Raw genomic sequence first — 22,709 nt, forward strand, 5'->3', positions numbered from 1 at the left:
GTCATCGTGCCTCTTTACTCATCCCTCATTAGGCCCATAATTGAGTACAATGCCCCTTTTGGGATGTACCTTACCAGACACCTGCAGCAACTGGAAAGACCCCAAAAGTACCTCACCAAGAGGATCAAAGGGCTCAAACAGATGCCATATGCTGCCCGGTTAAAGAAACTCCAGCTCTACTCAGTGGCATACCACCTGTTCAGATGCGATCTGTGCCTGATGTATAAAGCCATGTCCAACCCGGAATTAATGGACATGCTGCACCTCAAAAAATCCAAATCCCATCGAGCTACACACTCGAGAGACTTGAACCTCAGCACTGAAATAAATAGGACATGCTGGAGGGACAGATTCATAACCCAGAGGCTCCCTTCACTGTGGAATAAAATCCCAGTCCAGGTTAGGCAGAGTCCCTCATTGACTCTCTTCAAGAGGAATCTTGATGAGTGGATGGGAGATCGTAGGTTTACCCCGGGTATCACTTCTGAGTCACTGTTAGACAGTGGCACAGTATACTAACCTCGAAAAAGGGCATAGCAAAATAAATTTAAAATGGGTGGCGAAAGCCAAACACATTCTGGCTAGGCTTATAAATGCCCTAGGGCAGATAGCCTAGTATGAACCTATGAACCTATGAATTAAGGTAGGCACCATTTTTGAGGAGTATTGGGTAACCTAGCTATGCTTATGTAACCAAGAGCTCTGTTTTGGGACCACTTCTGTTTGATACCTACTTGTCTATTGTCCTGTCTCACATTACAGACCTCTGGTTGACCACATCTGCATGTAACTCCAAGCTTAAAGCTATCATCAACTCCCTTGAAGATGCTGAGCTCTACTAAGAGTGCTTAAGATGTCAAACTCATGGTGTCAGAATCACAGTCTTAAGCTGAACATCAATGTGTGCCATATAAATGACACTCTCCTTAAAACAGGTGCCGTTATTAGAGAACCATGCACATTTAAAACGTGTTATTAGAGAACCATGCACCTTTAAAACAGGTGCTTATATTGTAGAACCATGCACCTTTGTTGATAACAAACTCTCTTTTGACCACCATATAGCCACTTCTGTCTCATCCATCTTATTGCAAAAGACATCAGCTCTTGGTCAAAGGAGGGCATCAGTCCCCCTTCTACCCATCCCTCATCCAGCCCACTTTTGAATACAATTCACCTTTCAATATGAACATGTAACTCAACCTGAAAAATCCCAGTGGTTCCTCAATAAGAACATCTTGGTTATGAGCTCAGTATGTTACCCATAACATCTAACAGCCCATTCTCACCTCTTTGCCACCTACAGACTCCTAAGAAGTGATCTATGCCTAGCATACAAAGCTGTAAATGAGCCAATCCTGCATGATCTACTGCATACATGACAAATCTAGCAGCACAAAGAGTAGATTAATGAACTTAAATTGCAAAATAAATAGGAATTGATGGCCTGATATTGCATAATAAATATGACTTGGTGGCATGACAGATATCTCTCCCAAAGAATTGTCAATGCCTGGAACAAAGTCCCATTTTCTGTAAAGCGAAGCATGCTTTTCCCGATCCTCAAACGTTACTTAGATGAATGTGTGGGAAATTGTAAATCTACTCCAGGCCTAGTCCTCTTATCCCTTATGGGCAGAGGGAGTAAGTAGAAGGAAATATCAGTAAGACTGCAGTAGCCAGTCTTTAAAAGACTTGATCTAGCATCTAGTTACAATCTACAAACTTGTTAATCTATTAATCCCCTATTAGCCAAAAACAATTGTACTTTCTCCAGAAGTGATCCACCTTAGTCAATTAAGCTTTAATCTAGGAGTGATCATATACAACATACAGTAGCACCTTTATCCAGAAGTAATTTAATGAATCACGCTTGTTAAGAACAGACAGAAATCAGGAGCAAAAATACTGGATGGCTGAGATATTGTTAGACATGTTGTTAATTACCTTAATACCTTGATGTGTAAGTGATCAACAGTAAGTGATACAGAAGTCATTGACTGTACAGTTAGATATATATCACTTAAAGTTAAAACTCTATACGGAGAGCCAGATCTAGTGCCCTCCACTGTACAAAAAGACATCCAGAGAATATTCTATTATAAGGTAGGGTAAATGAGTTTGACTTCAAGTTCACAATGTTGGAGCAGGTAATAATAAACCCAATAGGGGGACCATGGGAGTGCACCTTAGAATACAAGGAGTTGTAATGGAAATTCAGACTGAATGTTATTGTTGCCCCACAGTTGAATGATTATGTTTCTTTAAACAGTGTTTTCAGGATGCAGGCTGCAAAATAATAGTAAACGAATTACACGTTTTATAATATATTAGATAATCGGTAAACTGTACTTCAGTACCCTGATTAGAGAATGAGTGTTCTCCAGCAAGGTATTAATGTACAAGTAATGGCCACTGAGAACAACTAGTCTGCCATTTCACTGCAGCATATCAAGCTGCCGTGAAGCTCAGACTGAGAAAATGGAATGGCCGCCATTATTTTACCCTCACTAAACAGCGCTTTTCTGTTTAGTGAGTGTAAAATATAAAAATGAAGACAACTAAAAAAAATATAGGTAAGTGTGTGCGTGTGTGTGTGTGTGTGTGTGTGTGTGTGTGTGTGTGTGTGTGTGTGTGTGTGTGTGTGTGTGTGTTTGTGTGTGTCTGTGTGTTTATATCTATGTTTGAGTGTATGTGTGCATGTCAGTGAAAGTGAGATCGAGCAAGCCGTTATTTTATACTCGCTAAGGAGCGCTTTTGCTGTTTAACAAGTGTAAAATAAAAAAGAAAAAAATTAAAATAAAGCATGTGTGTGAGAGTGTATGCATGTATGACTGACAGAGAGCAATCGATCCAGTGAAACAGAAAAGTGTGTGCTTATGTTTGTCTGCATATGTGCGTGAATGCGTGCATGAAAACAGAGAGACTCTGTGTGTGTGTGTGTGTGTGTGTGTGTGTGTGTGTGTGTGTGTGTGTGTGTGTGTGTGTGTGTGTGTGTGTGTGTGTGTGTGTGTGTGTGTGTGTTTATGTCTATGTTTGAGTGTATGTTTGCATGTCAGTGAAAGTGAGAGTGAGCAAGCCATTATTTTATACTCGCTAAGTAGCGCTTTTGCTCTTTAATAAGTGTGAAATAAAAAAGAAAAAAATTAAAATAAAGCATGTGTGACAGTGTATGCATGTATGAGAGTGAGAAAGAGCGATCGATCCAGTGAAACAGAAAAGTGTGTGTGAGACCAATCTTGTGTGAGTGAAAGTGTGTATGAAAGCTAAGCAGACTTTCCCCTGGATTCATGAATCCTCCGTGTAAGACTAAATAAGTCTTACTCGGAGACTGCAGTTGAATGGTATGATGCCAGCATGCCATGAATATTCATGAGGGCACGCTGACTCCACTCCAAGTCTAACACGGACCGTGCAGGAAAGCAAGGGGCGTGTCCGACTGCAGAGCAGTGTAAAGGTCCACTCCCCTGCAAGTGTCTGAAATGTAAAATGTCAACACACAAGAGCGAGTCCGCTCAAATGTCCACGTACCCAACATCACACTCCCTGACATTGTAAACCCCCAGCACAGTTATAAAAAGTAAAACTTTAAATTTTTTTTTCTAATTCCCGATATAGCTGCCCGTATTTGTGCGTGTGTGCGCGGGTGTGCCCATTGCTTAGCTGCAGTTAGCAATCTCGACATGGAAGAGCATAATAAGGAATGTTTATGCAAATTATGCCAAATAGCAATAGTGTAGTGGTAGAGCCTTCACACAAAGAGGAGGCATTCACAGTTTGAGTCCCACCACTCCCCTTCCTATTTTATGTTCTAAATTAGTATATGAAATAATTCCTGACATATATGATTAACATTTTACTAAAAAACATTGAAATGGCCTATGTATCAGTGAACAAAATGTTTATTTATAAAGGATCCTGATATATAATTACCCCCAGTTAAGCAGCACTTTACCCAGCACAGTGTAGTTGCCCATAGCTAAATAGCGCTTTACCCAGCTCAATCGGTTTGCATGGAGGTGCACACCGTACCAACGAGCGCACCATCGGCAACGTGGAGTAACATAGAGCAAAGTTGCCTAAACATAGCTACACCCCCTAGCCTGTCTGGACAGTAGGAAATAAAATGCAATGACAAGGTTCGAACCCAGGACACTGCACACCATAACCAAAGTACTGGATCACTAAGCCATGACAGCTTAGGATAAACAGCCACTGTTAAAATACATATACTTATAAATGGTAGATTAACCATTACTAAGCAGGTCTGCAGTCAGCTGAGAATTTTCAAAAATGGCCAATCACAAAAAAGTGCGGGAAATGCAGCATATTTAAGCCCCATAGGCGGGAATACTCACCATAACTGATTGTAGCTCCCATCTGCAGTTAGAATGGCTGGTGCTGGAGAGGGCACACGCTTTAGAGCGCAACGCTGGGGTATCGAGGAGTTGAAATACATGGTTTGGCTCCTTGTCCACCATCATGAGTCAAGACTCCTGCAGGGCCAGTTCCAAGGGACAGAGTACAAAGCAGAGGCTTGGAACCGGTTAGCTCATATCCTCACCAGTGTCACAGGTGTTCCTCGGACTGGTGAGCAGGTCCGTCACCACCATGCAGACCTGAAGAGACGGAAGCAGGACCTACTGAACCAATGGATACAGGAGGCCCGTGGGATGCAAGATGCCCCACTACTGAGTAGGTAGCCATGGAATGCAGTATGTAAGACATGCTAATTTATTCTATATAATGGATAGGTATGTCTCAATATCCCTGCATTTATTTCACAGCTGCAGGTGTCCATGCTGCGAATCAGCAAGCCTATGCAGATAGGCTGCTAAGGCTGTGCCACCAGGCAGGTTAGTAATTATTCTGCATGTATTGTTATATAAAATAGGTGAGAGAGCCTGAAAGAAAGTGTTGTAGCCCAATAATACAGCCATAAAATGCCCTGAATAATTCCGCTGCATGTACTGTTATATAAAATAAGTCAGAGAGCCAGAAAATGAGTGTAGTAACCCATTAAGAAAGTTAAAATATGTCCAGAATAATATCTCTGCATGTACTGTCATATAAAATAAGTGAGTGAGCCTGAAAAAGAGTGTTCTAACCTATTAATAAAGGTATAATGTGTCTTGAATATGTCTTCCATATGCATTTAATATCAAATAAAGGATAGAGCCTGTGGAAAAGTGTGTAATGTAATTAATAAAGGTATAAAACCTGGAGTGTGTCTGTGTCACTTACTTTGAAATGTTGTTGTACCCTTGCATTATACAAATAGTACTGTTTTAATAAGTGCTGGCAACCCACAGTTGGGCAGTCCCATCTAAAGTGGTTGATGGAAGTGCCAGTAGCTGTGAAGTATATATACAGTCCTCAACAGTCAGTTACTGGCTGGCATGCATAAGTAAATCTGGCACATGAGTAGCTTGTTAATTAGATCCCCAGAAATGTGAGTGTGCTACACAAAATGTAGGGTTCTGTACAAATCTAACTGAAAATGTCATGTGAACACATCCAGATATGTAGATAAAGAAATATAAATAAAATCAATAAATATGTAGCAGTAACATCTGCATCTTGGACAGTTAGTATGTCAGATATAGGTCAGGTATATAATGAACTAGCCAAACCCATTACACAACCTAATGCATGTTGCCAAGTGTAATAATACATGTAGGGAATATACACCTGCAGTCAATAGAAATGTAGTGTATACTAAAAGTACTTATAATATGTTAATTGAGGTTTCTTTCTACACCCTACTGTATGTGCATAAACAATGCAATTCCACACCTCAGTGGGTATGTGTAATCTCAAAACATTTGTTGGGACATATGTCCTATTGTTCTATAAATATCTGTATTCACTTTGATGCATGTGCCCTGTTCAAACACCACAGTCATGGTGGCCTGTTGCCACCAATCATCAATGCATGCTGTTGGAATGTCCACTGTCGTTCAATATATGCATGTGTTATGCTTGCTGTTCAACTGTTGGAACCTTGGTGTGTTGGGTTAATGGGAATATTACTGCATGCTGTCACAACTAACTTGGAATGCAGTTGTTTATGTTGTAATTAAACACACCTAATCACAGAATGTATGGAAAGGCCGTTCCCAGTGGACCCACCTGTCCCTCCTCAGCTGGCGAGTGCACCTGGCACCAGCAGGTACAGTGCCCAGCCCGGGCTCCCCTCCTCCACTGGTCCTGTGCCACCTTCGGGTGGAAACACTGCAGGGGATGGGGCTCATCCCCCCGTGCAAGTGTGGGTGGAGAAGGGCCACCTGCCACCCTTTGAAGGGTCCGGGCTGTGGGGTGTAGGGAGATCCAGCATTCAGTCGCTGATCCCCTATGCCACCTCGAGGCGAGAGTGGCATGTCTCACGGGTGAGCCTGCCCCTCCTACGTAGCCCCCAGCACAGCCACCCTTGGGGCTGTGAAGGTGCAGTGGTGACTGCCCATGGGTGGGGATCTCAGTTCCACTGTTACCATCTGTGGGCTCATGGGCTTGTGATTTCCAAACACCCGTCCCCATCAATTGTGTTCACCTACCCCATGTGTCATACACCACCCCTGTATGCATCTTGTTTGTCTTGTCTGTTTTCCTCCCCAACCTACCTCCCCAAATATACCTACTTCCTCTACCTCACTTTCCACTCTAACCTAAAAAAAAGGGCAATCTGTACCCACAAAATAATTATGCCCCATACATAGCTGCCCATTTCACACACATGTCCACTAGACATGTAAACTGATAATTATAATTGGCAGTACAACATACTTTATTGTCCTCACCCCTCTCCCAGGGGTGGAAGGTATCAAATTTCACTCAAAATTTATTACATATGCACAGCCGTTGCTGGTAAAGAAATGGGCAGCTATGGACCTTCCCTACACTTGCCCTGCACATCCCGAGCTTGTTTTCCTACTGTCTTTCCCTCTTTGTACCCCCTTTTTCACCACTTTCCTATCTCTCTATTTTCTTTTCTTTCAAAGAAATTAATGCGGACGTTAGCGGGAGTAAGCACTTTTAAGCAGTAGTAAGCAGGTTTAAGCGAGTGTGCGCATGTGTGTGTTTAGCTAAGCATCGCTAAGCATTGCGCAAACCCGCGCAAACCTGCTTACAACTGCTTAAAAGTGCCTTAGTCACTCTATGTCAGGGCCCTTGTTCCGCTCAGCAGCAAAATAAAACACCTCTGTCAGTCTCGAACCGCAGACCTTGGACACACTACACTGCATGAATTACCACTAAGCCACAGCAGATATACAATAACTTGGTGCTGAAATAAATATATCATGCATTACAATGAGTGAATGTAAAGGAAAAATAAGAAGGCCATAACAAATAGCTTGTTTTGTGGATCTTTACCAGCAATTGTTGTGGAATTGCATTACATGAGTGTGATATGAGAAGCAGCCATTCTAGCAGCAAATAATGTTACAGAGGCACTTTACAACCCCCACACAGTATCATAGCAAGACAAACAGTGGCATATCTGATTAGGGCAGAGGCCATACTTCCTAACTGTGACTACGTTTCAGGGATGTCCCTGATTGTGAAACATATTTTAGCTGTGTCCCTCTGAATCCCTCTGAAAAGTACTGATGTCAGTGAGAAAGGTGGGGTATTACACAATGAATACTGACAATAATAACAGTAGACACTGCTTGTACTTCATAAAAGGAGTACTAATCCATATGCACTGCTTCACTCAAGTCTACACTTACTGTCTCTATTATGTGTAAGGTGTACCTCACGTTTAACTACCTATCCCTGACTCCATGCAAAGATGTATCTGAGTGTTTCATAGGCCTGGCAGAGGCACAAACACACAGGCATATCAGCTATTCTGTTGTTACACACTCTGCAAATAATAATTCCAAAAAAAGTGCTCAGGCTCGCTGGTAGTAAACTGAGGAATTTATTAACACCAAAATCCACAAAATAAAGTGCTCAAAAAATAGAGCCGCAAAAAAACATGATACTCTTCTAAATCCACCAAATGCTGCGTTTCGTCAGTATGACTTCATCACACTCTGCAAATAGCTTTGGTAGGACTTCCACAAGCATACCCTTATGTAGGAGTACAACACAGAAATAGCAAAGGATGTAGCCATGTACTGGTAGAAACTGACTGTAACAATGCCATTGTACCAGTGATGAAAACACCTGTGGGTTGCACAGACAAAGAATAACAGTGTAACATCTGGCTACCATCTAGATAGGTTCACAGTTGGGAACTATGCAGACAAACCACCTGCCTTGATAAACTAACAGGTACACACCAATCCTTTAAGTCCAGTAAGATAACATTCACACAATAATACATAATGCTCTCTGTATGTCAGCATCCCCCCACAATTAAAATATACTTGTGTGTTTAGGGTCTACCAAGGCTGTAGGTAGGCATACTCAGTACTGGAATTGTCCAGTTTTCCTGAGAACCCTGTGCTAATGTCAACAATAAAAAACACAAACCCTGCAGAAGTGAGTACATTAATATTCACAGTATAACAGTTCACAAACAGTTCATGTGCCAAAAGAATACTTCTCAATAACTACTTTTGTATGGCAGTTAATTATATGAGTAGAAAAGAAACTACATAGTCACATAAATGTTGTGTAAGCATTTGTAGGGGTGAGTTAAACTCTACACTGATAGCTCTGTACATCACTGTCTACCCTCTAGCTTCAGATATAAGAAGTACACCAACCTTCTGACTTGCACAACAGTGTCCACAGCAAACAAGCATGGACACCACTCTGGAAATCTGAAAGGGCTATGCCTACATACCGTAGCAATTTATAGCATTGGGTTGCTATGACAGTGAGTACTGCAATTACCACACAGCAAGCTGTATGCATTTACCAAATGCTGGGCACCAATTGGTGCAGAGGGCATCACATGCACATGCGCAGATACCTATAAAAGCAGACTGTACTTGCTATCCCCACATGCAATCATTACATTGCACGTGTCAGAGACTGTATAACTCCTGGAGAGTCATGAAAAAAATATTACTTAATAAAAAAATATTTAAGTAAAAATAATATATACTTAATTACTAACTAAAAATATTAATTAAGAAAAAAAACTACTTAATTAATAACCAAAAATAAAACTTAAGTAAAAAACTTTACTTAATAAATAAAAAAAAATAAATAAAAAAGTTGTCAAAGCATACACAGACGGACCTGAAAGTGACAAACAGGTATGTAACAGATATGTAGTTACCGGCAAGTAGTAGACGTTTATGAATAGTACTGTTCATACTCTGAAACATGCATATGTGGCAGCAGTAGGTATGTATGCACTGATGCCATGCATAACTACTGCCATGGACAAATTAGTGTGTAGCTGTGTGCAGTGGGACATAACTGTGATATATGTAGCTCAGCATTATATGTCAAACATCTGATCATGTTATCTATGTTCTGTACAGTGCTGTGTATAATGGCAGTTTGGGGGAGTAGTGCAAACACCTATATAAACTTGGATGTGACAGAGTAAGACATGCATGATAGTCATATAATGTGTATCTTAGCATTGGCAACTGCTGTACCAGGCTAGTATAGTAATGTAGCATTTGCAGCTATATATACTCCCTGTACTATTACTGTATGCACACATGTGACAACTGTCTATGTTGTAGCAAGGCCCAACAGGTCATCTGTGAGGTGTACGGACTTGCAACAGTTTGGACCTTGTGTGTGTATGGCACACACATATGGAGATATATTTATGTGTCCGATATATTAGCATCTTAACATGTGCATAGAGCAAGGGACATACTGCAACTGTTTGTGAAGGGTGGACATTTATATGTTCGTGCAGGTTGATATGTCCATATTTATATGTAGGTTGTAGTGTGTGGCAAACAAGACAGCATACAGTGCTGGCATATGACATGTGGTGTTTAAATGCTGTGGGTATGATTTGTTAGGTTTTTAGTCTTCCAGACAGGGGGTCTTGCTAAAGATACATGGGCTGAGAATACCTTCCATGCATTCTGCACAAGACTGTACAATATTATTGCATAACTGTATATCTCTCAACCTTTGCATAATTGATATTACCTCCATGAAAGGTGGACTGTATATGTGCCTATATGTATATCTATATGTACATCAATGGATGTTCATACGTACGTTCAAGCTCAATGTTGTAAACGTATTGCCATTCCTTTTGTTAAAAACCCTGTACCAATGAACTACCACATAGGTGGTAGTCTACTCAACACCAAAAGTGTGATAAGAGACTATGGGACACAGGTGGACAGTAGTGTCCCTTTTGATAATCACAGTGCCACACTAGTCATGTAAACTGTGTACGGTCCACATGACATCAGAAAAGGTGTGTCATCCATGGAAAAAAAGGTCAGTGTTCCACTCTACTCATCAGTCATAACACCCATCATAGAGTACAATGGCCCTGTTGGTATGTACCTCAGAAGACATGTTCAGCAACTGTAGACGCCAGACACATACCTCACAAAGAGTATTACCAGACTCAAACAGATGCCCTATGCAGACTGTCTTACAAAACCACAGCTACACTGTGTCGCATACTGGCTACCCAGAGGCAACCTCTGCCTAACATACAAAGCTATGCCAAACCCACAGGTGTTGGACATGCTCCATATAAACAGATTAAAATCCAAGCTACACACTGTACTGATCTAAACCTTGTAACGTCAAAAAGCAGAACATGCTGGAGTGGTACATTATCATGTCAGACACATACCATACTCTGGAACTAACTACCTATCAATAGCAAATGAAGGTCCTCATTAGCAGTTGTCATGAATAATCATGATGACTGGATGTGAGATAGGAAACACAACCCGGGAATTACCTCTGTGGCTCTGCATGACAGGGGCACATGATCCTAAATTACATGGGTGTTGAAGGGCAGGGTACCATATGGCTAGGCATCCATAGGCCCTACGGCTAATAGCCTATTAGCTACCTAGGACCCAATTCACACATGCATGTACTTGTTGCTTTACTTGCTATGTGAGTTTGACTAAGTGTGATGGTGAATGTGTAGGTGAATGTGTCAAAGTTGTGTATATGTGTGATAGCCTAGTGGTAAACTGTTTATATCATGGTATGTAGTGTTGTAGCTCTGATCCCAGCAAAAGATATGTATGCTACTGCTAGGCAGGAAAAGCAGTATGGCATACAGTGTGACATAGTCCCATGGTGTTGACTGGAGTGTGCCATTGTAGGCTACAGCAGTATATGTATGCTTATTGATTGTTAACACTATTGAATACAAATCCCGTATGAACTGTAGTACTACCTGAAGCTGTAGGCCTAAACAGCACAGTATGGTGTATATCCACACTGCTTGGAAACACTGTTTTGTTTATTAACTGTAGTCCTCACACATTACATACCTCAGGCATGAGGTTTTGTAAGTGCTGACACACAGTACTGTATGGTACACAGGTAAAACTCATCTGGGTTGCCATACCTTTCTGTCTTGTAGGTATGTCTGATGTGTGTGTGGGTATGCCTGTAACATGGCCTCAGTGGTATGTGTGTCACAGGATATAAGTGCATATCTAGCAACATGTACACTGTAGTACAGCAGTATGCCACCTATATTGATGAATGTGCACATATGTTACTGAGGGGATTGCTATCAACAAGTAGTGTGGTGTACTGGTACTACTGTAACTGTACTTTACATTCATTTCAATGGATGACAAATGTCTGTATGCATCAACTTCATATATACCTCCTGTGGCTAGGTGGTGCATTGTGTCACATACAGTGTGCCATGTACTGTTGTATAGTCTTACATACTGGTTTCACTTTGTTGCTGTGCAGAACATGGTTTGGTATATAGTATGTGCCTGGCACTGTCAGGCAATTGTGGGCTGAGCAGTGATATGTGGTATTAAAAGTGTGCATCTACTGACAGCCAATAGGCTGCTATATATGGCATTTCATTGATGTCTGTACTTTAGAATGTTAAGTGTGCCACATGACTTGCTCACAATTATTGTTTTATTGTCTTCCAGGGACATGTCTCACAATAGAAAACCCGTGTATTCCCCTGAAGAGGAGGAAGTCATCCTAGATGCCCTCATACAACATCACAACCTGCTGTTCTCCAGAAGCAACCAGGACCAGCATGGGCACATTGCACTGTGTCAGGATGTTGTCCGTCGGCTGAATAATGTTGGCATGCATAACCGGACTTATGAGCAGGTACTCCATCACTGCAGTGATTTAATCAGACATATCCGGCAGCATGCCTCCGATGTCCACAGACAACAGCTTGCCACAGGTGGTGGTGCAGCAACACATCCACCCCTCACCAGAGTGGAAAAGCTGCTCCTCAGCATGGTGGCCCCTGGCCAACCACTACAACAGACATGTGTCATCATGGAGGCCGGAGTCACCCAGCATGTTGACTCAGAGCGTGCAGGTAACATGGCATATCTGTAGACTACTGTTAGCTCGATTGTTAGAACATGCATTTATCAGATGTGTACTGTGTATTCAGAAGATGTGGAGCCTGGTGTCATGCAATACTGATAATTTGGAACATAATCTGTATGCCTGTGACTGTCACCTGTTGTACTACTGTAAAATTGCAAACTCACAGCAGCAATGCCATAGTTGTTGACACTGACAAACTGTCTCATATCCTTGTAGGTCCCTCTGGTGTGATAGCAAGACAGCAGACCCATGCTGGTGAGTGTTCTACATTTAATATAGCATATAACATGTACATGTCATAGGAGAGTTGTAGGCGATATACACATGTAAAACACCTACACATAATGCATGCTCTGCATGTTCTCTGTGGGACTATGCACATCCCAGTAACATGAGTAGCTGCCTCAAACACATGCAATACACAGAGCATCCCAACCAATTGTGGTACACTGTAGTGGACATTGTATAGGCAGAGTCAATACACATGAACACAACATACACCACTTTGTCATATGCAGTAAGTGTTAATATGATACACATGGCGTATGTAGACACCTGCTGTAAGGTCATACTCCAGTATCCCAAATGTCATCAACACAGCACACATACTATACCTGAGGGGTAGAGGCCTATCATGGGGCAGTGCGACACGATTCAACACACAACACATTCATGTTAGGCACTGCTCCCTATTGAACACCTTTCAAACCCATGTAACAACTGGCTGTGAAATGGTTAATGTAAGCCAAAGTGGTGCACATCAGGTACAGCAAGATAGTTGCCAGTGTGGCATACATTAGTGGTCTTGAGTGACCACATGATGCTGCCTGATGATGGCTCATGGTACTATACTACATCCAGTTACAGTAACTACAGTACTACACATAGCATTCATTGCTATACACCTGACAGTTGTGTGCATCCGGCCATGGTATGTATACCTATGAGTGATGGTGCACAAGACATTGGAAAGCATTTTAGACTTCCACAGCAATGTTGTGTCCATGTACACATTGTGTTCCAGGGTGAGGCCAATCATTGAACAACACACATGCATCAAAGACATGTATACTGTTATCAACAAGGACTCTCTACACTCACACTGCATGCTGTTGAGCAACACACATCCTGCACATGTGTGATAGTACTCCACCATCAACCACTAATGAATATGTTCCGTATTGCTGTTGGTGTGTGTGTGTGTGTGTGTGTGTGTGTGTGTGTGTGTGTGTGTGTGTGTGTGTGTGTCAACTTGACTGAGTAGTGTATTTGTGTGCATGTGTGCATGTGTTCATGTGTTCATGTGTGCATGTGTTCATGTGTGCATGTGTGCATGTGTTCATGTGTGAATGTGTGCTAACATCCTATACAGATTGTAAAGTGTGTTTCCTGTCTTCCTCTCACAGGTGCTGAGGTATTGTTGGATGAGTGCAACAGGGAACCTGAAGTCACTGCCACAAATAGTGGACATGATGATACATGTGTTGTGGCACATGCAGGTTTGACAGGGTCTGCCGTTGGTCCGCCAATCGACAGTACACAGCTTTCCACCCCATCTATGTGCACATTCATACTGCTGATACATCCCTCAACACCAATGGCCTTAACGGAGGAACAGCATACAGTAGGCATTGACCAGGATAGTGTGGTATCTATGGCACATGCATCCCCACACAGCAGCCAGTATCCGTGACCTTGCCAGTGCCATCCGTAATTACACCGAGGTCATTGATAGACGTTGGGGGGAGACACTAAATGTCCTCCGCAATGTAATGTCCATGTGCCAGGACAGTGCACAACGGCTGAGACGTCGATGTGGACATATGCCAGCAACATCAGCAGCTGGCAGTCATGGCGGACGACACACAAGTCCCAGCCGCTCCCATAGTGGCAGTACCAGCCCCAGCAATGTTGGGGCTGCGCTGTCAATAGACCGTCCTAGACAACCACATGCACTTGGCTCTGGCCAGTCCCAGCAGGGACATGGGTCCAGTCGATATCCCTCTGCCTCTAACAATAGTACCCAGTCTGGCTTAGTACCTGATACTGTCCATGGCACCCCTGCCAGGCACAGATACTGTGTCCATGGCTGGAGACAGTGATCTGTACAGCCTGGCGGGTACAGTCTGTGGCTGTCCCACAACCTCCCTTATTTGTCAGTCACAAGCAGACACACACACACATAAACCAAACACCTAGGGCTAACACATACACACACACATTGCATCAGCATTGACCCACACTGTGCTGTTGTCCCTCACACACACACACACACACACACACACACACACACACACACACACACACACACACACACACACACACACTCACATACATGTCGATTGGATGGGTCATTGTCGGGCTCTGGCAAACCAATAACACACCCTGTGCATATGATGATACTGTGCCACCTCCTGTCATCTGTGATATTGATGCAGGAACAGGCTTACATGGTGCTGATGCACAGGGTGACCTAATAGCAGTGTAGCAATGTTAGCATGTTGTCAACAGTAAAGTGTGATGATATCCTTGTAGGTATATCTGAGCAGGCATGATGCATTAAAGCTATGATTATCAATGTAGTATTGTTTACACCAGTGTTAATTCCAAACATGTATTGTCCGCCCATGTGTCACTTGGCTGATGTGTGTGGTACTGGCAGCATGTGTTGATGAGGGGATGGTACGTGTGTGCTGTGTGCAGTACAGATTTGCAGGTGTACATTTGTGAACATAGTGGAGGTGCACCGTCTGCATGTACGTTCATAGTGGACACATGAGAAGGGTGACATGCCCTGTATTACACAGTGTTAACACTTCATATTTCCTATTGGTGGCCAGTATGCATTTTACTACACATATGTTACAACTTGGGTACACATGTGTGTATGACATGGTTTGACACTATGCTGTGGGTGATACTGTTAATATTGGTCATTGGTTTGCATTCTGGTAGTATACATAACCTCAACAGCCTGATTTTAACCAATCATTAGATGATGTCTTGATAACTGACACACAGGTGTAGGATACACAGTAGCATTTGAATCCTTCTGGTACTATACTATACCAGTAACCAGTGGTATTGACCGCCACCCATTCCTGGGACCACTCCTGTTTGGCATGTAGCCATCCTAGGTACAAGCAAACACACTAGGGATATGTCCGTCCACATCTGGTAATGCATACAGTGGCCTACAATGCATTCTCCGGATGTGACACTTATCCTCCACAAGGGTATCATACAGACAGATACCTGTTGACCAACCCATGCTGTAAAGCTATAAGCCAACTATAGCATAGTCATCCACATTTACTATACATAGTATCCTGACAGTACCACATTGGTAGTGGCCCACAACATGTAGCAGGGGTACCGATGTGTACATACAGCCACATGTTATGTCATCTGTCCTTTGGTATTCACATTTCCAAAGGTATGCTGATGTCCCTCAGTGTATCACATAAGAAATAATGGGTCTGTATGAATATCCACGGAGTTGTTGTACACCTATAATGAATGCCCATTATTGACAGACTGTGTTGTGTTTGAACATGTCTGAAATATACCCCAGGCATGAACCCTCAATCACACTATTCTATAGAAACTGTCATGGGTGTGTGTGACACATGACCTAGGCCACAGATCACTACAGTGGCTGGCCTTGCCACATACATACATATGTGACCTAAGGTCTAAGAAGCAGCAGCACAGACTGTCAATGGTAACAGATGTATTCGTGTAGAAAGCAGGCTTCACACCTATGAACTAATTGAGGTCACATGTACATATATGTATTTGCCACACAGATACCAATTGAGGTTACATGTACATATATGTATTTGCCACACAGATACCTGGTGTGCAATGCACATACTGTTGTTTTACTGAGATGTCATACCGTTGTAAAAGCAAAACTCACAACACATTGACCAACAGTGTTACACACACACTCAGCAATTGCAGGATTCAAACCCCTACATAACTATGTTATGGTACTAAAGAGATATGCATTACCAAGATGCGCTATATACTTTACTGGGTGCTTTCATTTCCACTGCTGTATTTGTGGGATACTGACATCATCAGACTTGCCAAAGAGGAATGTACCTCTTTTAATGTGTTTTCCTAGTCTACAAAAAGGGAGCTCCTCTCAAAGGAAATCACACACATACACCCTCCCCCCACACACACATACAGCAATTGCAGGATTCAAAACCCTTCCTAACTATGTTATGATACTAGAGAGATATGCATTAACATGATGCACTATATGCTTTACGGGGAGTTTTCATTTCCACTGCTGTATTTGTGGGATACTGACATCATCAGACTTGTCAAAGAAGAATTTACATCTCTTTTAATGTGTTTTCCCAGTCTCCAAAAAGGGCACTCCTCTCACAGGAAATCACACACACACATACACACAGCAATTGCAGGATTCAAACCCCTACCTAACCATGTCATGATATTAGAGAGATACACATTAACACGACATGCTATATGCTTTACTGGGTGTTTTCTTTTCTCCTGCTATATTTGTAGGATGCTGACATCATCAGACTGGACATGGTAATGTGTGTGCACTTGGTTTTATGCAATCCCAGGAATGAACCATGTGGGTCAGCAGGTGTTAACAGCTTGAACAGGACTCAACAATTCTTAGCTTGTGTGATCTATCTGTGGACAAATTGTCATTCCTTCATAAGACAATACATATTTATGCACAGATTGTTGATTTTGTGGATACAACATGTGTCTGGGATGTTGATAAAGGGCTATTCAGAGTCTATGTGGGACGTGTGTAGCTCCTTTCAGTGATGTATGTCCTGGGTGGCTGCCTTGCAAACAGTCTAGCAGGTTTGGGAACCATGATCTGCCCATGAACATACCAAAGTTGGTAGGGTTGTGTGTTTGTCGGCTTCCAGTAGCTCTGTTTATGACTTCAATTATGATGAACTCAATGGCCTTGCAGATCAGACGTCATAGGCTTATAGGACTATAGTTCCCATGGTCTGTTGTGCACCAGCACTTGTGGGGTGTGCCATATGTTGCTGTAACACATTCAACAGTTTCAGATCCTGTAGAGAGGGTGAGGCTCAACAGACTGTTCAGGTGCAGGGTCTGTTTGTTCTGTAGTTCACTTATGACACATATATGGAAACAATGTAATCCAATTGATGCCATGTTTCGGCTTTGGAAGGAGCTGTTTACCCATTCTACATGTGATATCTCCTGGTATGATGATAGGGACTTTTGTCAGTGGGAGGTGGACATGTATGTATGGGCCTGTCTGACAGGATGTCGGCATTGTCAGTCAGGTACAGTTGGCCCTGACTCAGGACATATATGAGTGTACATTGCTATTTATGACATAGCTGAAGGAAGTGTCATGGTTCTGTCTGGACTCCTTCGCAGATAATCTTTCCAAAACACCGACAAACCTGAGCACTAAACTCCTGTTATACTCTTTTACACACTTAACACCCTACTGATCCTTTTTGATCAGTCAACAGAGTATTTCATCATAATATCCTGGCATGTCCAAAGGTCGATTTCATGTGTACTCTCCAGTCCAGCTGGTGAATATGGGAATTTTGAGGCAATGTTACAACTGCCTTATGTACACAGACAACCCTCTCCTTCTCCCAACAAACTCAGATATATGTGAGAGATGCAACTATATAGACAAACAGGAGGCTGAGCTCTCTCGACCCATAACTGGCACAGTCTATCAGGTGGTGAAGGTAACCACACACACCACAAATCCAGTCTCACATAGACCTATAGCGACAGCAAACAAAATACATTACCACACAAAAACATACTCGGAGGCTCTAAATAATATCTGCCTAAGCAGTAGAGACCTCCAAAGCAGACACCCAAACAACTGCTACCCCACAACAATATCCACATATCACATGGTTCACAAAGTCAGTATGCCACACAGTCACTGCCCTTAGGGCTAAACAACACACGTAATAAACTTGTAATAGGTGACTCTATTGTCAGACACACTGACGTCCCACTCACCAGGCTGAGCAAGGAGAAGGTCACTTTGAGCTGTCTGTTGGGTGCCAGGATGGGCCATATAACACATGCACTCAGGTCACTCCAAAGCAAGTACAAATATGGCTCTATCATTATCCATGCTGGTGTGAATGACCTCAGACGTTCCTCCCTGGACTACATGACAAGAGACATAGAGGAGCTCTCTGATCATGTAGCCCAGGCCAGTATGACCCTGACCTTGTGTAGCATCTTACCCTCACCAAGAATGATGGCACAGTATACAGACAAACTGATCAATTTTAACAGTTGGCTAACATATTGGTGTCATTCAAAGAGGATCCAGTGTCTGTCAGCCTGGGATTACATGCTCGACATGCCACGTAGCTTCGCTATGGACGACTTGCACATGTCACCCCTGGATTTTTGAATACTGGCTAAGGCTATTGCCACCCCCATAGTGCCTTCTTTAGGCAAGGCTCGAAAGAAAAACCCACCTCCATAGACAATACAAGGTAAAAGAAACTAAGGGTAATGCTGCTCAACACCAGATGTCTAAACCTCAAAATGCACGCACTGAAGACTCTCCTCAATATGGAGAATGTCGATATCTGTGCAGTAACAGACACCTGGTTCAGGCTCCCGAAAGCACTCCAGCACTACCAAGTTATACTTCATACCATGCTTTTTGGCCACAAGACTCGGAACGACCAACAAATATAGGGTGAGTATCCATATACATCACAGATACACACACCTCCAGGTTAGTAGCACTGCACAAAGCATTGGAGACCATACATGTGCAACTAACAGTGGGCAAAACTGCCTTTCAGTTTGTAGCCTGCTACAGACCACCCTCCCAAACTCAGGAACCCCACTCGGCTTTCCTGGGAACACTGGAGAATATGACGGTCTCTCCAAACACCATTATATGGGGTGACTTCAACTACCCAAACATTGACTGGGAATACTACTCAAGCCCCAACACCCTCGCCCAATGGTTACTAGAATTTATAAACTCAAATGCTATGGCACAACTGGTCATCACACCCACAAGAGGGGAAAACATATTGGACCTGATCATCACCAACATGCGGACTCTATGTTCCACACCAGAAGTATACCCCTCATTGGTAAGGTTAGACCATACATTTATCTCACTGGACATCCATATCCCGTCCCCACCCCCATCCTAGGTAATCTCGGTGATGAACTTATCAAAAGAAAATGTCACACTTCTCAAAATTGAGGTGGTATCCTTCAAAGATCCTGGGACAGTGGTAAATATGGCTCAGATCGCTGAATCCTTTACAAATGCATTCTATTGACACCTACTGGAATGCATGGATTGTGCTATCCCAAATAAAAACAAGACTCACTCCTCCAAAGGCAGGGGGACCTATCTGGTGGACCCCGGCCATAAATAAGCTATACAACAAAAGGAGGAGGCTACTACATGATAGAGCATAATCCCAAAAAGGGAAGGCATCTCTGATCAGTACTAGCAAGAAGCTATGATCACTCATGAATTCATCTAAGGCCCACTTTGAAAGGAAAATTGCACCAGACACTAAGGACAATCACAAGGCCTTCTTTAGTTATGTCAGGAACCTGGGTGGCAACTCCCAGATATGCTGTGAGTTACTGCAAAATGACAAAACATACACTGAACCCACAGACATTGCCAACATCCTGGCAAACAGGTTCAGTGCAAATGTCTCCCCCCCCATCCCCCCTAATGAGCAAATGTCCATCCCAACAGAGTGTAGCCTCCCTGACATCACAGATGAACAGGTGAGAGCTGCCCTCTCCAAAGCAGACAACGCAGCATCAATGGGACTGGACGGTGTCCCGGCCTGCGTCTTACACGAGCTTCATGATGAACGTACCCTCACATGAAGTCACTGTTCAATATCAGACTTACTACAGGATATGTACCCAAGGAATGGAGTACAGCAACAGTGGTCCTGCTCCACAAAGGTGGTGCCACAATGGACCCCGGACACTATTGCCCTATAAGCCTAACTAGCCTGGTCTGCAATGCTATGGAGCGTATCATCATGGAACTCATATACAAAAACATTGGGAACCTACAGACACTGGATCCTACACAATTCGGCTTTGTTGTGGGCAGATCTTGCCTCTTGAACCTGGTCGACTTCTCTAAACAGTTACCAGGTCCACAGACATAGGGAAGGTAGTCCACACAGCCTACCTGGACCTCACAAAACCCTTCAACACAATACCCCACTCGGGCATCATACATAAGCTCACCAGCTTAGATATCGACACATATGTCACAAGATGGATTGCTAACTGGATCAGGGATAGCACCCACATGGTCAGTATTGTAGGTGCCATGTCTGACTCTACACCAGTTACACATGGCATCCCACAAGGCTCAGTCCTGGGACCTCTCTTGTTCAGTATATATTTCTCTGACGTACAGGCTAACACAGGAGGAATATGGCTGACCATTTTCGCAGATGACTGCAAACTGGGTGCCATATTCGACTCTCCAGCTGGCACAGGCATCCTCCAAAAGGGTCTCACAGAGATGGATAACTGGTGCCAGAACCGTGACCTACAGCTAAATGCCATTAAATGCATAGTCATCCCCTTTGGGAATAACAAAGTGCCCACACATTACCACATAGGTGGTAATCCATTAAGTACGGTAGAAGTTATTAGGGATTTGGGGACACGAGTAGTTAGTAATCTCGCCTTTGACAATCACATTGCCAAAGTGGTTAGACAGACCTTCTATATAGCCCACCTTATCCCAAAAGGTTTCACATCTAGAACAAGTGAGGTCATTGTGCCCCTATACTCATCAGGCCCATGATTGGATACAATGCCCCATTTGGGATGTACCTTACCCGACACCTGCAGCAACTGTAATGGTCACAAAAGTACCTCATTAAGTGGATCTAGGGACTCACACAGATGCCCTGTGCAGTTCGGCTAAAGTAACTCCAGCTCTACTCAGATCTGTGCCTGTTGTTTAAAGCCATGTCCAACCCAGAATTAATAGCCATGCTCCACCTCAGGATATCCGAATCCCTTATAGCTACACGCACCAGGGACTTAAACCTCAGCACAGATATTAATAGGACATGCTGGAGGGACACATTCATATCCCAGAGGCTCCCCTCACTCTGGAATGGGATCCCAGTCCCACATAGGCAGAGCCCCCCACTGACCCCCCTACAGGAGACATCTTGATGAGTGGATGGGTGATCGTATGTTTACCCCTGGGATCTCTTCTGGGTCCCTGCTAGACAGAGGCACAATAAACATACTCTGGCTAGGCTTATAAATGCCCTAGGGCAGATAGCCTAGTATCAACCTATGAACCTATGATAATGTTCGGGATGCACATTGTTTATTGATGATACTGATTGCAGGTTTTTTATCTTCTTTGCTTTCCCACTTTCTATGAACAACCTAAGTATCTGCAGAAAATATTTTATTATGACAGGGTTCCAATATATTATATATGTATCTGTTGTCATATAACTGTGTGCACAAGGCAGATTGGTGAATAGTGAGAGGTTCCTGGGTTAACACATGCAACTGCCGGATATGTGTGGCCCACTGCTTTACTCAGACATGGCCTAAGTGTGTAGCTGTCTGAAGTCCACTACATTTGTTGATGTGTGTGAACATGACCAATATTAACATTTATACAATATGTGTGTTGAAAATCAGGTTCTATTCTTACTGCAGGGCTCACCTTTGTGTCATAACTCGACAGGGATTATGCTGTGCCTGCAGGGTTTCCATGAGATACTTTGCATAGACTTATCAACATTTCTTCATACAGGCGGACCAGCGAAAAACTGTCATGGTTTAGTGGTTCAGTACTATGACTATAGTGCACAGTATCCTGGGTTCGAGGCCTGTCACTGCTTTATAATTTCATACTGACCAGACTGCTTAAGGGCCAGTAGAACAAATATGAGCACGCTGGCTTTTGTTCAGCTATGCACAACTTAGACTAAGCTTGTCCAACATTGCTCAACGTTAACCAACATTGTCCAGTATTGCTCAACATTGACCACAGTTGTGCTAGTTAGTGTGTGCAATTTTGTTTACATATACTAAATGGTGGTAAAAACTGTTTATCACTGCTTTATATTGCTTAACACATGGCAATCATGCCTTAGATGGTGCTGCAGGGCTGCCTATGTTGGATGCACATACTACACTCCCTGTACATGTTTGAAAGCAGGTAATGT

The sequence above is a fragment of the Protopterus annectens genome, chromosome 1.part0 (assembly GCF_019279795.1).
Source record: "Protopterus annectens isolate FY-2018-M chromosome 1.part0, PAN1.0, whole genome shotgun sequence".
NCBI lineage: Eukaryota > Metazoa > Chordata > Ceratodontiformes > Protopteridae > Protopterus > Protopterus annectens.